At 35.2% G+C, this 16,836-nt stretch overlaps 1 pseudogene; it reads left to right on the top strand.

Moving 5' to 3' along the window:
• The first annotated feature begins 7,718 nt into the window (after positions 1-7,718).
• LOC149528088 (chaperone protein dnaJ 15 pseudogene) lies at positions 7,719-8,421 on the top strand (annotated as a pseudogene).
• Positions 8,422-16,836: the final 8,415 nt, after the last annotated feature.

The following is a 16,836-nucleotide window of genomic DNA, read 5'->3' on the forward strand; positions in this document are numbered from 1 at the left end:
ATTGTACTCTGACTATTGGTGAAGTGGGACCCGAACGAGAGGTTGTTCCTTGTGTAATGAAACTATTAGATGTGGGTATGTAAACAACATCACATTCTTTGTCGTGAAGCAACTCTTTAGATAATGATTCAAATTCCCATTTAGTGGATCATCATTATCTTCATTATTAGAGGTATTTATGGGCGATTCTCCTATGGGATGTGAACCTAAGAGGGATACATTTACATTTATGATGCCAGTTGTTTTCTGGCTATTATCATCCCCTTTTTTAGGTACCCACACCAACGTGGAAGAGGAGGACTCACTATGCTTAGGACAAACCTTAGAAGAGGTTTGTGTCTTGTTTTGTTCACCATAGCCCACCCTTATTTTGGACTTGTTGGACCTGAACTATACTATTAGAGATTCAACAATGCCTCTCCCTTTCCCTAAGGGACCATCTCCTTTATATCCCATCTTTTTCATGAGATCAAAACATTTTTTGCATAAGAGGGGGGAGATGTCAATATTTCTTTGACTAATTTCTTCTACTATACTTGGAGGTGCTCCAGTTTCTTTGATAAAATGTGTGTGATAAGGATTAGTCCTGGATGATGGTTTCCCATGAGATTTCAAAGAAAGTGGGGGATCAAATAAGGAGATTGAGTACTCAACCACTCCTTTGCATTGCAATTTACACTTTTCATCAAGTTCTTTCATCAATCTATCCATTTCTTCATAGTGTGACTATTTAGGGTCTTTGGATGATGATGGTGATGGAAGGGAAGGGCTTGAACAACCAACTTTCTCTTTGCCCTTAGTTGATGTTGATGAGTGGTTGTCATTTTGGCTAGTATAGCATGAAGTGTTTGTAGATGTGGACTGGCTGATGTCATCTGTCGGTGTGCCAATTTCTTCCCTGTTATGAGGGATAAGGGAATTACAATATTGGGAAAAATGTTGATCTTTGGGTATGGTCACCTCTTGACCCATGTCAGGAAATTTAAGACACTGATGGTAAATGGAGGGAACAACCTGCATGTCATGAACCCATGGTCTTCCTAATAGGATGTTATAAGTTAATTGCAGGTCTAAGACCTGAAAAACTATTTCTTTTGCAATTGGTCCTACTTTGATTGGCAAAATAACCATGCCTTTGAAGGATCTCTCCTCATCGTCATAGGCTTTGATGGTGATAATCATAAGACAATGTTTATGTCGGCCCAAAAATGGTTTAAATAGTAGTTTGTACCATTACAAACAACTATGTCACTGATTGTCCACTCGACATCCAAAGTCTCTAATGCTTAGCCATCAATGTGCTCTCAATGTTGTAACTTGACTTCTAAAAAAACATGGCACACACTGTCTTCTCAGCACCTATATCACTTGACACATACTAACTTGCTTGGCTCCTTCTGTTGGTTTGGTGCCTGAGTGACTCAACATGCATAGAATGATCGAAACTAACTATCATATTGCTCAGCATGTATTATTTGGCAACTGATGCTTGACATGCTTTGATCACTCAACATACACTACCCACTCAACTTGCACTAGGTTTCTACTAGATAATGACTTAAGTGTTTTGTAACTACCTTGTCAAAACCAAAATGAGATCAACAATCTCCCCCTTTGACATGAGTGCCAAAAACACTTTTCCATGCATATACAACCTTGATATGATCATAACTTAGACAATATATATTCTTGACTCGTCTCTTATACAAAATTTTGAAACTTCAAAATTTTGCAAAATGTATGACTATCAGTCATACCTTATAACTTCATTACTCCCCCTAAGTAGATATCCCCCTTACTACATTATCCAAAACCATATTCCCCACTTTTGACACTTATGTCAGCTAGGTGGTACACTTAGAATATGCTTATCCAAAAATGATTTATGGACCTCCATTATAATCTTCAGTGTTGTATCCCAATTGTTGTTGGCTACCTCTAGAGATTGATATTGAATGTCTAGCTAGGTAGAAAGGTCAACTAAGCCATCATGAGTTAAAAGATGAGAATATTTCCTCATCAATGTCTCTACATTGTCTAGTTCCTTATGCAACACTTCCATGTGCAGAGCCAACATGCATTGGATAATAATCAAGGTAGATTTGATGTTTGCATCTTGTGCTTGCAGCTTAGTAAGCCTACCTTGTGTGTTTGGCTTTAACCAAGAGATACCTTAAGAGTAGTACCTATAAGTTGTAGATCTCCTTGAAACTAGCCAATAGCACTCTAAATTTTCAGTGTTAATAAATTGACATCACATAACATAGTATATAGAGAGAAAATATTATCTAACACCTTCTTCACACTCTCCACTTTGGTTGCTAAGTCAACCTATCTTAGTGCAATTGCACTAGATATCTTCTCAAGTACCTTTGTATGAATTTTCCTCTCAAACCATTCTAAAAGTTTAACATTAGAATCCAAGTCTTCATCCTTTATCTTATCAAAAAAAGTGACAAGTTGCTCAATGATAGGCTTTTCTTCATTCATATCATGGAGACTAAAAGCATCATAGAATATGTCTTTTATCTCATGCAAAGCTTGCTTTTGTTTGTACTCCCTTCTCATTATTTATTGCCTATTTTTCCTTTGTAGAGCTTCCTATAGAATACTCATCTCTTCAATTGTGATTGTAGTAAGATCAAACTTTGGCAATTCAATCACTTCATCTAGACTTACATCACCAAATGATGTATCATCCACACTCTTTGATGTACTAGGACTAGGCCTTGATATTTGCAATGGTGTAGCATATGTGCTCGGCCTCTAAAGAGTTTGACTAATAAGAGGAGATGCATAAATTGGCAATGTGACCAATGTTTGTATAGCAATCTGTTCCTTTGGATTAATAGTCAATGCTGACTCTTCAGTCATATTTTCCTCCTTCACTTCCTTGTGAACTTCACCTTGTGCTTGTGAAATAGGTGAAGGACTTGCTTCCTAGCCTGTGTGTACTTCAGTATCATATTTCTCAATAGTTACTATTGTAGGAAAACCTAAACTGTTTAGGCTAGGCAGTGATATATCTATTTGTTGTGCCTCTACCTCTTTCATATGAAACATAATTATGGGCATTGTAGATGGGGAATTAGTTGTAACAATTGTCTGGGCTAGGTTTGCATTTTGATCTTCTTGAATATCCTTTGTTTATGTATCTTTGAATTTTGTAGATAGAGGGGGCACAATTTATGTTTCTTTTGGTTTCTCCCCTGCAGATGCAAGTTCTGCCTTCTTAATCTCATCAACTCTCACTAGTACATGATTTGTGCATAGTTGTGTTGTTCGGGTGGAGTATATCAATATCTTCTTTAGATCCTCCTTAGTCAAAGGATTGACATTCTATGTTGATGTGTCATGAACATCCTTTATAAGCATTGAGTCCTATTGACTCACTTGGTCTATGTGTGGAGGACTGACACTCGACACTTATACATATTGCCACTCCTCTTCAATTGTGGCCTCTTTTGTTGTCTCCATGGTATCATCCATATTACCATCTTTATCATGAACTTCAAATTCTTATGCACCTTTTTCTTCATTACCTTTCTATACCTCTTTCTCAAGCTCCTTTTTCTCTTCATCTGTTGTCTTTTTTGTGGTTCTGGTGGCTAGACCATAAATATCTTTCCAAAGCAATGTGCTTTGTGTCACCACTTATTCTATTTGATTTCTCAAAATCTTAAAAGCTCTATATTTGGGGGAAAATCTCCCCTTGTATTTATTCATGGCTTTAGCCATCATCTACTTATCCAAAGTAGGCATAACTTGGGCTAATTGAGCCTCCCTTTTTTTCTTCTTAGTGGTCAAACTATGTTGCCACGTTTGCTCAACTCGGTCATATAAAATTTTAGGTAGGGATTCAACAATCTCTAGTGGAGTAGATTTGAAAGTAGCATTCATCTTAAAAATAGACTCTTCAACCTTATTCTTATCAACACTCCCTAGCTTACCAAAATCTACGTGTCTAAAACTAAATAAATTTGCAATTACAATGATATTTTTATGCAAATTATCTATGTCAGAAGAGGGATTGTGGCTTAACACCTTGAATTGGTTCAAGTCATCTGACTCTATCCTCTCCTTATGTGAATCATTTTTATTTTTCTTCTTCCTTAACGTCCTATAGGTTTTCTTTGTAGGCTAACTCCACTCTGTTGTGGGAATTGACCTTTTGCCCTTAGGCTTTACAACTTCAGTGGCATGTACAATGGTTTTCGTTGTGCTTGACCTAGTAGTAAGTATTGTAGGCTTCTATTGTGGCTTCTTCATAGGCTTCTCTATTATCACCACTATTTGTTCTTTTTCCTTTCTCTTCTTGGCCTTTTTTTCCTTAGGTGCTTCCTCAACTTCTTCTCCCTCGACAACTTCAACATATCTTCACCTTGATCCTCTCCTTGGCCTTGTGTTAATTTCAATGGGGATTGGTCTTGTTCTTCCTCATCATCATCATCATCATCATCATCATCATCTTCTTCTTCTTCTCCCCCTTCACTAAATCTCTCCTTTAGCTTCTTAACAAGTTTGTTCTTCTTTTGAAGAACTGTAGTTGTCTTCAAGTCAATTGTTACTCTTGATTTGGTTTCATCATAATTACCAAATGAGGTGGCACTCTTGTCAATGTCTTCTGCTAATAGAGTTGTTATTGTTGCAGAGGCCTCATCTGCATTGATTTCATATGGCAAGGTTTCAACCATCTAACCTTAGGTATTTTTGCTTGCACATATGTGTAATCTACATCCACTAGGAAGCAAACATCATTGTAATGTTGCTCCATAAGTGACACATGTATCATCATCCTTTGTTTCATGGATTTCTTAAAATCCTCAAAGTAGCTAATCATTATTGACTCAAATTTTTCTCCAAGCTACTCTATAAATTTTGTTATCTAATGTGTGATAGGTTTATTTGTCTTCCAGACCACTTTACCAAATGTAGGAAAAGTGTTCTGCACATAAAAGAATATGCAAACTAGTAGAGAGCCAAATTTTCATGATGCACTCTTTGTTTTCCTGGTAGCCTCCAAGTTTTTTGATAACTATTGTATTTGTAACTTGATAAGGTCATAGGAATGGTCTCTCTTTACTATCTTGTATCCCAAATCAATAGCCATACATGAAACATTGTTCAATCAGCTAGACTGAAAGAACTTGTGAGCAATCACTCTCACTACAAAGGTAATTATGGGGTCTAATATAGTGTCAATAGACATGCCTCTTTTGTTCCACATGACATATGTATTCTTCTCAATCACTTCATTTGTATCACTACACATACTCTTAGGTCTATCTAGGGTAGGGTACCCTAATACTTGGTTAATAACCCTCTTAGTGATCTTAGTTGGTCCATTCTCCAACCAGATATAGCCATCATGTATGTGACTTAGTACAATTTTGATCCATTCAATCTTGAAGACATTGGAAAAATATAGGGCATGGGTTAGCCCTTTCTTCTCTATGATTTTGTTTTCTTCCCTCAAGACTCCATTATCATATAGTTGATTATATATATATCCCTTATCTCCATATTTTCTACCTCTCCAACTTTGCATGTATAGCAACACCTAACATCCTTAATCATAAGAACTTTTGGTGGTATCATCAATAGCACACCAGACGGGTCTCCTTTGTGTGTAATTTTAGGTATTGCTTGGAAAGGTGGTTGCCTAACATTGTTAGTAATCAATTAAACATTGAAAAATTCCTTTCCTTCTTTCCTAACACTTGCAAAAGAGCTAGCTTCCATCTTGACTACTGAGGGTTTACAAAAATTTAAGAAATGTAACTCAACAATAGCTAAATACCTTTTGAATCTAATGGATGATGTCAAGTAGTAGTCAAATCCCATTCATAAATGCTAGAATCTCCTATTACAATTTACCTTTGTGCTTTTCATGTTATCTTCAATCACTGGTGAATGTAAATGAGTCAAAAATTGACTATCTAACCCTTGATATTCGATAATAAATGCTTAATGCTTACATAGTTGTAAGCTTGGCTAATATAGGACTTTGCAACTCTCTCAACTTACACATTTATCTAGTATGCTCGGTGTTGGGATTCAAAATCGAAGCCCTGATTTTGAGTACCATTGAAAAAATCAAGCCCTTTAAGCGATTTTAATGCATGTGTATCTGACTATGCATTTAAGGCCTAGTAGGTGTTTAATGTTTCTGACACCATGCACTTAGTACATATATGTGTCCCATAAAGATAAATTGTCATTCCAAGTCATTCTGTGAAGTCCCGTTTTGAGCAATGTCCAATTCTACATTTTTGCCTAAGTGTCAAACAACGATAGGAGGCTATACTTGCAATTGAATATCTCATACCCAGTAATGTTTCATGACTCGCCGCTTTGGGAGTTCTCAGTGTCCATACCAAAGAGTCTATGTTTTAGATTTCAAGTTGTTTTAAATTTGTTTGACTAGGTTTTGAATCCCTCAAAGTTGGTCATTTATTGTTGTCTTGTTGATGTGAATTGTTCTGAATTTTGGGAGGCCCTATTTGACTGGTTATAACTTTGACCCAGTTGGCCAAAATGATAAAATTCATTTTTCATTGAATTTTAGAGGTTAGAAACTTGCTATGTTTCAAGTTTGAGCTTATGACGAATCCATTGGATTAGTTTTCAAATGCGATTCCAAATGCAATTTGTAACCTTTTATTGGTGTCAACAACTGTAGATTTGTCGGTACCCTGTTCAGGATGTCATAACTTGAAATCCATGATAGGTGATATCAAATCGATTGTACCACTATTTTTTACTATAAAAATACTTCAAGTGTGCCAATTTTCAAATCTTGATGAATCTGTCTACACACTTTCCTAGGTCCATTCCATTTGTAAAAATCACTTTTTTGCTATTGTTTCTAGTCTGCAATTCTGAGTAGCCTACTTTGACCATTTTCCAAATGCACCCCATTATTTTTCATGAGCCCTAATCACAAATTTATATTGTTCTCATGACAATAAATTAATTGCCCAGTTTTCATCTCCCCAAGTGTCAGTTTGCCCTATTTTCAAAGACAAACTTGAACGCGACTTATTTTTTCCTGGCATGTTTTCTTGCAAGCATTTCTGAGAAGGCAACTTTGACAGTTGATATATTTTAATTAAGAATTCATCATGAGATAAGATTTGATAGGATAAAAGAATGTAGAACAAAGGATCAATAGTTTTGATTTCAAAGCCCAACTATCTATTTGGGTCAGTTTTTTAAAGCCAGCTGACAAGCCCTATTAGCTAAAAAATCACAGCTTGAAGATTAATAATAAAGTGAGTTTTTATTGATTAATTAGTTGTCAAACTTGATTTTAATCAGTATGATGGGTTTAATGGATCACTTTGGCAGTTTGATTGTTTGGAAATGATTTTATTTTAGCTAGACCCACTTAGGGGCGTGACTGATTTTGTTAGAATGATAGGGCATCGTGGGATTTTCAAGATGATTAAAAGGGGATTAAAATAAATTTTTTAAATTAAAATTTCATGGTCTAATAATGATTGTAAATGATGCTTGGTACCATATCTTGGATCATCATGCAAGCTCATTATTCCCTGTGCATTAACTGCCTTGGATCATTAGTCTCCTGATGTGAAGGTACAAGCAATGATTTCCTTTGTACATCTAGCAAAGAATCTAAATTTAACTGAGCTTAGATGGTATAAGGATGCAATTCTTGATGCTTCTTGTTGGAGTATACCTAGCAGTGAACAATTTTGGCAATCGATAATGAAAATCTAGGCATTGAAAATACTATGTTTGCAACATTGTTTAGCAAGCTTGGTGTGCCTATTAAAACAACAATTTCTTCTAATGTTCTTGAGGATGCTCTCAATGGAATAGTGACCATTAGGCCTTTTCCACTTGGAAGGCTTACCAGTGGCAAGGTGGAAAAGCAAGGAGCTCATTGCTTTGGGGTAATTATCACACAAGAACAAGCTAAAGCTGGGATAGTTGTTAGAGTCACTTCACCTGCACAAAGCAAATTTTAGCTTCTTTATTTTGAGCAGGAGGCAAATAGTGGTTATGGGCTAGCTATACAGGAAGATAGTGAAAAGAAAGGTACAGTTATTTCAGATGTAATGTATTTCTTACATTTTCAAATCTATCATATTGATTCATCAATTAATGCATTGGTTATGGCTAAGGATCCTAATGTTGCATTTTTTCAAGAAATTAGAAGGCCTTCAACCCTATGAAGTCTTAGAGCTTAAAGTAGGCACACACATATTTGTCGTATATGGTGACATTTTTTTTAAGAGTGCAAGCTATACCATCGAGGCTATTTGTGCGAAGTCTTTTGAAGATTCTAAGATTGGAAGTCCAAGAGAAGATAGCCTATCTAACGGAAAGGATAAATCAAATAAAAAGAAGTGGTTTAATTTAAATTTTAAAGCAAGGAGATGGCATAAAATATAGAGCTACCTAGTTCATTCCCCACACATTGAAGGAACAGTAAGAAGACCACGTGAGGCAGGGAGAATCCAAATAGGAGGAAGCTGCAGGAAATGGCTACGCTTTTGAAGGGGACTTGCTAATTACAAAAGGAAAGGCCATTGAAATAGCATGGAGGTAGTGGGTGTGACTATGACTAGCCTCGTTGAATAAAGAACAACAAGCTTGGCTTCTCTAGTGGAATCAACTAAGATGGTGGATAGTTCAATTTCCCCATCGTGGTTAGACAAGAACACAAAAGTTTTGACTTCTCTAGCTCGTGTGGCAAAGGATCATATTAGTTAGTTCTCTCCAACTAGATCATGTAAAGAGAAGGCAAGATCCCTTAGTTGATTTTTAGATTGAGGCTTGAATTAAGCCATTTAAAGCAGAATTTGCTTGCTAATAGATGCCATCATAACCAACAAAGATGCTTGAAATGTTTGAGAATGTTGGCTCTTTTTAATGCCAAAATAACTGTCATGGGAGGTGCCAGGATACATAGCCCTTTGATAATAGGAACCCATGCATTCAACAAAAAACACCTTTTGAAGTCGAACACTAGTGGTAGGGGAAGGTCTTTATTGGAGGCATTTCATAGGAGACCAACGAAGGAACATTAAAATAATATTTCAATACATACGAGAAAGTGGCGCAGACCCATAAGATGAAGAACAATGGTAGGAGAGTAGGACATGATAGAAACAAGATATCTCATGGCGTTGCAAGAGATTTAAAGGATGTGTAGGGGCAGAGCCTCAAGCAGGCGGTGAGGTGGTTTTAAATTTTTGTTTTCAAGGAGTTATCCCACATTCATGCCACAAAGGGAGATTTTGATTTTTAAATATGAAAGCATGCACAATGTAAGTTGTCTACAAGACCAAAGGCTTTTGGAAGCCATGGTCTGTGTGGTGGAACCCGTGGACAGCCAGCTAGCATGAGGATCGAGGAACTTTTAATTCAGAAGGAACTCATCGAAAAGTGGCCAGAATCTCGTGGTTTCTATGTCTCCACCACAAAATGGGAGGTTTTTCGGCAAGTGACATGGCAACTTCTTGGAAAACCTGAAATTCGATGAGAAGGTTGTGGGACTTGTGGCAATGCTAAGAACAAATCTTAAAGCAACATGTGGCGATCAGATTTTAGAGGCACAAGATGACGACACGTGGTGGGATCCAATGGTGGTTGCTATGTCGCCAAAGGGAAGTTACAAAGAGGTTAACAACACGACATGGTGACCCAACTAGCAAGTGACATATGACAATGAGTTGGTGCTAGTTGGCAGTGAGGTCGACGAGTTAGAAATTAACATGTGGCAGAAGCTTCAGACATGGCATGCTTCCTAAGGTGCTGATGTGGCAAAGAATGACACATGTCACAAGGTCATTATGTCATGATGATGTGGCAGAATGTTTACTGAGATAACGACATAGCAATTGATGATGTGGCATGGTGATGTGGCACGATGATGTGGTGAAGCAGGTGGCCAATGAGATGATGCCACACAACATCCAATTGGAAAAGGTTGAATGACGAAGTAGTTGTCAACTAATTAGGATGTGACATGTGTCAAAATTGGTCAACAAGGTTTGACCCAGATTGAAAAGTGAGGGAAATTTCAAGTAGGCTTTAAAATTACATTTTTAAATGTTTTTCCTAGAAAAGCATGTGTAGGTCAAAATTTTAAATAAATTTGAAGTTATATCTTATAGTGCAAACTTTAGGAAGATTTAATATTTGCAATAATGTTGTCTAAAGAGCCTTGACTGGAGCCTGGTTTTCAAACTAAGATTCTTGAAGTTCTTGATAAGTGAATACAAGCATATTATATATCATCAAAATTGAGAGAAGATGAAATTTTTGATTATGAAGTTTGTTTTTGCACAAGAAGTCACTGGTTCAAGTTATAGGTAGAAATGTAAAATTTGGGCCTTCTCAATGAGATTGGTGAAAATTGAAAACGTAGTTACAGGCATGGTAAAAGGTCTGTTGGGTTAATTTTGAGAATATTATGCCATTCTAGTATAATTTGGCTCCAATTTTTAGTTATGAAGGATATTTGTTTTTCCAACTATGATGAATTTTGGGATTGAAGTTGGAGTCATGATTGAAGAATCAGATCTTCTTTGAAATGAAAGAGGAAATGAAAATATCTCTAGGTTAGGATTGATTTTTTTCATCCTATATATGTATCTTTCTCTCTTTCATTAGGGGTTCTAGTTTTTCACTATGAGACCAAGGTTGGAAAAAGTTAGGGAAAAGTTAGGAGTTGAAAATTGAAGCAGAAATGGTTTTGGAATTGATGAAATATGAATGAATAGTATCTGGATGTGTTGGTTCCAAACCATGAAGCTATTATTTGGCTATGATACCCCCTTCCAATCCCATCAATTTCTCATTCCCACCACTTTCTCTCTTGTATGATAGTATATGTTTATTTTATAGTCTGGTTTATTAGGTATTTTGTGAGTCAATTTCATGTATTATTTCAAGGAAATCAATACAAAGAATATCAGGTGTTGAGTTTCAATGTAAATCTTGTCTCCTTTCTCAGTGATTTGTAATGTTTTATGATCTTTGCACAAAGAGTCTAGATAATAGTTGCAGTCCCTTAGGGTTTCATTGTTGCTTATAGCTCAAGGAGTTATATAAATGCTTCAAGCAAATCAACAAGGTTGCAAGTTTATTGTGGAGGATATCAGGTAAGAATAAAATTTAGATTGAACATTGATATCCAATTTACAAGGTAAAAAAATAGATATGGAGTCTTGGCATAGGGTATGTGTTTTAGATATTCAAAATGCATGAAAGAGATTTGTGAATTTGCCCAATGGATGAGGCACTGATAAGCTACAAGACCATTAGCTACTTTCCCCACCCACATAAAATCAAGTCAAATTCAAATCATCTTTATATTTTATGTTTGAAGAGCTAGAATAGAATGCCCTACTTAGCTTATGAATTACATTGTCTTGCATTTAGCTATTGTAAATCTATGTTATTGCATAAGTCAATAGGAGAAATAAGGGTTTCATCTATTGTTGATAGGTTCAAATTATATGTTTAATTGCAATGGTTCCATATAAGTAAATCTAAGGTACACTCGCCTAGGTTCTACAGAGCCTAAAGTAGAAGAAGGGTCTAGCCTTATAGTTGGCCTGGTGTCTGAAATGGTATTTTGAAGATGGGAGTTAGCTACCCCTAGATGTATCTTTTTCTCATTAGGCTAATTTGGAACCACATCAATTCAAAACACCAACACTCAGCTAACATAGCGAGCTTGGCCAATACTAACACAACTTCATCACTCAACAACAACTAAAATTCCATTCATGGTTGGCAACAATATTGAAACTTTCCATGCTTGACAAAAACATAGAACAAAACTATAGATTTTCTCTAAGTTTAAATCACTTTTTTGCATCTTTATTCATTCATATTTAATCTTTTTAGATCTTAGAATCTTGGAATTGATGCATAATATAACTTTGAAATATCATTCCCACACATACCTCTTGATTGCCTAGTTGGGGGTGATGTGATCACCCAATCCATTGGATGAAGTGACTTCATCTGCACTTGATTTATTGTAATATTCCTTCTTCTTCCATGTCTTGCTCATTTGCACATTTACCTTTTCAACATCAACCTTCTCTTTTCCTTTATTGGAATCATTGCTCAGTGCAGCTGACCTTGTTGGATAGTTTCTACTAACATGACTAGTCTTCAAACAACTAAAACATACAATCCCATTCAACCATCTATTGTACTTGCCTCTTAAATGTGTTCTTATGAAGTTTTTAGAAACATGACCATACTCTTGATAATAGTGACAACTGTACCTTGTGTTGTAATCCTGATCATATGAATTTCTATTGTGGTTTCCCTTCATTTGCTTCTTTGATGTCCACTTGGATTTAGATCTACTCTCTTATGCTATGTGTCCATATTTTTGATAGTTGTAATAATAGCCTTCAAATTTTTTTGCATTGATAGTCTTGGTCTTACATTCATGTGCCTGATGTCCTTATTTCTTGCACTTATAATAGTGACCCTTGAATTTTTGCTTAGGAATATGATTTCCATTTTTGCTCCTACAATCATTTGCCGTGTGACCCAATTTTCCACAGTTACAACAAGTGGGTTTGTTAATCTTACCTTTGTTACTCCTTTGTTCACCACTCCTAGACAATTCTCCTTCAGTAGTGGTCTATCCCAATCCAGTAGTGTCATTGTTAGGTCTCAGTGATTCCATCAATTTCTAAAAATATTTTATGGCTTCACTTGGCTTATTAAGTTTTTCTCTTTCTGTCCTTAACACATTTTGTAGTAGGGAATTATGTGTTTCCAAAGTAATAATCACAATATAGTCTTTCCTATTCAATTCTTAATTTGCAAGCATCAATTGATTCATTGTATCCAATTTGTACATATGATGTCTTCTCTTCAAGTTTGTTAGCTAGAAGTATTTCTTCTTCTTCAATCATGGCTCTATCTTCTTCAACTTTTTTTAGCAATTCAATTGTCTCACACAATAGTATTTATTGTACCTCCTATTCCCTTTTGATATTTCTGACCTCTTCAGTTAGGGCACCATTCTTTTCCATCAGATCTACAATGGCTTCATCAAAATCTCTAGAGTTTCCATCCTCAAATAGTCTAGTAGTATCAATTTATTGATATTGAGTGTCATCTTGTTGAATAACTATCTATTTCCTTCTCTTCAATGAATGTAGTAGTTCATCTCTTGCTTCCTTGAGTTGATGTAGGACAAGTTGTATTTCAATCTTCTATTTATCAATAGTCTTTCCCAATTTGTAGACTTCCATCTTCAAGATCTTACCTCCAAAGTTGTCAGGCTTTCCTTCAAGAGAACCAACACTCTGATACCAATTATTGGAAATAACAATGGGAAAGTAAAATCTAAGAGAGGGGTGGGGGTGGGTGGTGAATCAACACTTCAAATCTTTAACCATAAAACATTCACCACACATCCATCTCATAATATATCATATAAACTGAAATAGGCAACTACACATTGCATCCATAGAATAAAAAAAATTTAACACATGACACAATAAATTTGGCTACCTAGAAACCCTCCAAGGAGAAGGTAAAACTGGGGTGGGGATGACACCCACAAATCTTCACTACTAAAGTTGTAAAGTGTAGCCAATTATGGTTATAATGATTTTGATCATAAACTATGATCTAACCTATGAAGGGTTTGCCCCATCAAAGGCTAAATAGACTATTAGTTATCACCTTTTTAGAGGATTTACACTCACAATCAAGTAAGCACTTGGTTAAGAGATTTACAAGAGCCTATTAAGACTACAAAACCTATTAAGGCTACCCTGTTAGGATATTTTCTCTGTATCACTTGTTAAAATGATTCAACGCCATGATAATGTCTCCTCTGTCCTTTCTCTACTTTATTTTGTTCTCTCTAATTGATTATGCAATTCATAACATTGTCATAACCTCTATAGCCACCATGAATGCTCTTTTTGCACTTAACATTCATCTCTCACACATCTTAAAATTTTGTTAGGGTTTTCCTCCTTAAGCAAACATTGGTGGACTAGGGTTAGGTTATAATAAATGATTGTGGTTGATCCATATTGTCACCTACAACATCCCTTAATCTGATTAGTTGCATTTACTACATAGGAATTCACAATAAGATTTGATCATTATCTTCTATAATCATAGAATAATGTGTATGTTGGTCCAAAAATGGTCTACATAGTAGTTTATGCCATTACAAACAACTATATCACTGACTGTTCACTCAACATCTAAAGGTTCTAATGCTCAGCCATCACTGTGCTCTTAATGTTGTAATTCAACTTCTAAAAAACTTGACACACATTGTCTTCTCGACACCTATATCACTCAACACATACTAACTTGCTCGGCTCCTTCTATTGGCTCAGTACTTAAGTGACTTGGAACACATACTAGTGCTTGACACTAACTGTCATATTGCATGGCATGTATTGTCTGGAAACTTATGCTTGACATGCTTTGATCACTTGACATGAACTACTGACTCAACTTGCACTATGTTTTTGCTAGATAATGACTTAAGTGTTTTGACACTACCTTGTCAACACCAAAATGAGATCAACAAGGGGGAGGGGTGAATCAGTCGTATGCTCTATCAAACTTAAACTCAACCTATCAAATCCAACTTCAATAACCAACAAAGTGAATAATTCCAAGATATAGAACAAACACAATGACACAATCATTTTCTAACTAGGGAAACCCTTGATAAGAGGGAAAACACCATTAGGGATGTTGCCCACAAAATAATATACTAATAAAAATTCCTTGTAAGATAATATGACCTTGCTAGGGGCCAATTCAATAAAATCATTGCATATGAGTCCCTGTTAGAAAACTTTGAATCCCTACTGAAAGATTCTAGCCCTATTAAGAACAATATATAAGACAATTGAACTCACTATCCAAATTGCTTCATAACTATAAATAAACTAGATCTCTAGGATAACATATCCCAATAGTGAACTAACCAATATAACAACCTCTTTGCCACTACAATTCCTTCTATGTTCTCAAATCAATCTCAACATCATCTTCTACTCTTTTCTTATCACATTCACATTCTCAACATTTGAACATCAATTACACAATACCTCATAATACACACTTTGAACCAAGGAAACAAACTTTCCTTTATACATTGTCGTAATAAGTAATTTTGTCAGCTTGTGAGGTCTTTCCTAATGTACAATGAGTAATATAGGACCTTAATAAGATATTATAATTAAGTTCCACATGCTACAATACACTTTATAACTTTCAAAATAAATCCCACTAGAAGAGTTGACTGCTAGTGAACATATCACACATTACACTTCAATGACCTCCATAGAACAATTTCTAGCATATTCTATCACAAATATAACATCAAAAACATGCCTTTAAGCATGACCTAATCTTGCTTAACGTCATTCCATCTCACTTATTAGGTACAATTGAAATACCAATGAACTATTTTCTGTACACCATCCTTTGACCAATTTTTACTAAATTAACTGCAACTCATCCAATCCTTCACATTAACGTCTGTGAACATAGATCTAGCATTTGAATATATTCATGAACACGAATCTAATCCAACACATATTGGCTCACCATACCCAAACCTTAATGATCAAATTTGCCTTTGTGATGTACAAAAACTTTGTTTGCCACATACCCAAACACATATATGTTGACATCAATGACAAATGAGTCATGAATGAAAAACATACACATCTAATCCAAGTACCAACAATCTCCCAAAAATCTCAACATTCTCCCCAACATGCTAATACTCATAACTACACCTTGTTTTAGGAATGACACTATTTTTGTTTCCCTCTTCTTTGGGTTGCATGAAAATAAGCCTCTCCGCTATGTAGAAGTGAGAACCAAGGTCCCCTCACAATACCTTTGACTTGGAGATGATGATTTGACATAAGAAAACTATACCACAGAGTTGCATTTATTAGGACATCCTTCATTACTCCAAAAAAATCACTACTATAAAAACCTTTATTAAAATATGCACCACCTCTTCCTCTTCCCATAATTCTAACAACACCCTCACACACAAAGGCTTTACTATTATTCACTAGGTATTTATGATCATTTTGTAATAACTCCTTTCTTAAATTGATTAAAAATGATGTTCAAGGTATGTCTTAAAATTCTCTTTGATTGATGGTTTATTACTTTCCCAAAGAAGGTTGTTTGATTTTATGCCTTTGTAACATCTCTTACATATCTGTTGCCAACAATAAAGATACAATATTTTATTATTTGATTAAATAATTCATCAAAGTTCAAGCATATCAAACAATGATAGAAAAAATGAAATTGGGATCATACTTGAAAAATTTATCCTTATAATCCAAAATGTCTTATTTAGAGTAAACATATTCTATTCATTATCTTTGTTTGTAGAAAATTAATAATTAGAATAGATAACACATTTTTTTTTTTTTGATGAATAGTCAAAAAATCGAAAATCTAACAACTATTTGTAAAAAATAACATATAAATTGCCCTTAGAGACAATGCTAGTCGAGGGAGGTGCGAATATTGCCATATCAAAATTTGAAAAAATAAATACCCCTAATTTCGAGGGAGGTGCAAATTTAAAAAAATTAATACCCCTACTGTTTGACTCATAATAAAAGATAAAATGAATAAAAATAAAATTTATATGCTAAACTAATTAAGCCGATAAGCTTTTATGTGGGAGCTTTGCACCTAATTTTACAATTTCTCACCAAAAAATTGTCGGCTCCGGTTGTCAAAAATTATTTGTGGTTATTTTGAGTTGCTTTCTGGTTATTTTAAAATTATTATAAATTCTTTTTA

The sequence above is a fragment of the Cupressus sempervirens genome, chromosome 11, assembly GCF_028749045.1.
Source record: "Cupressus sempervirens isolate cs-2001-9-10 chromosome 11, ASM2874904v1, whole genome shotgun sequence".
NCBI classification, from domain to species: Eukaryota; Viridiplantae; Streptophyta; class Pinopsida; order Cupressales; family Cupressaceae; genus Cupressus; species Cupressus sempervirens.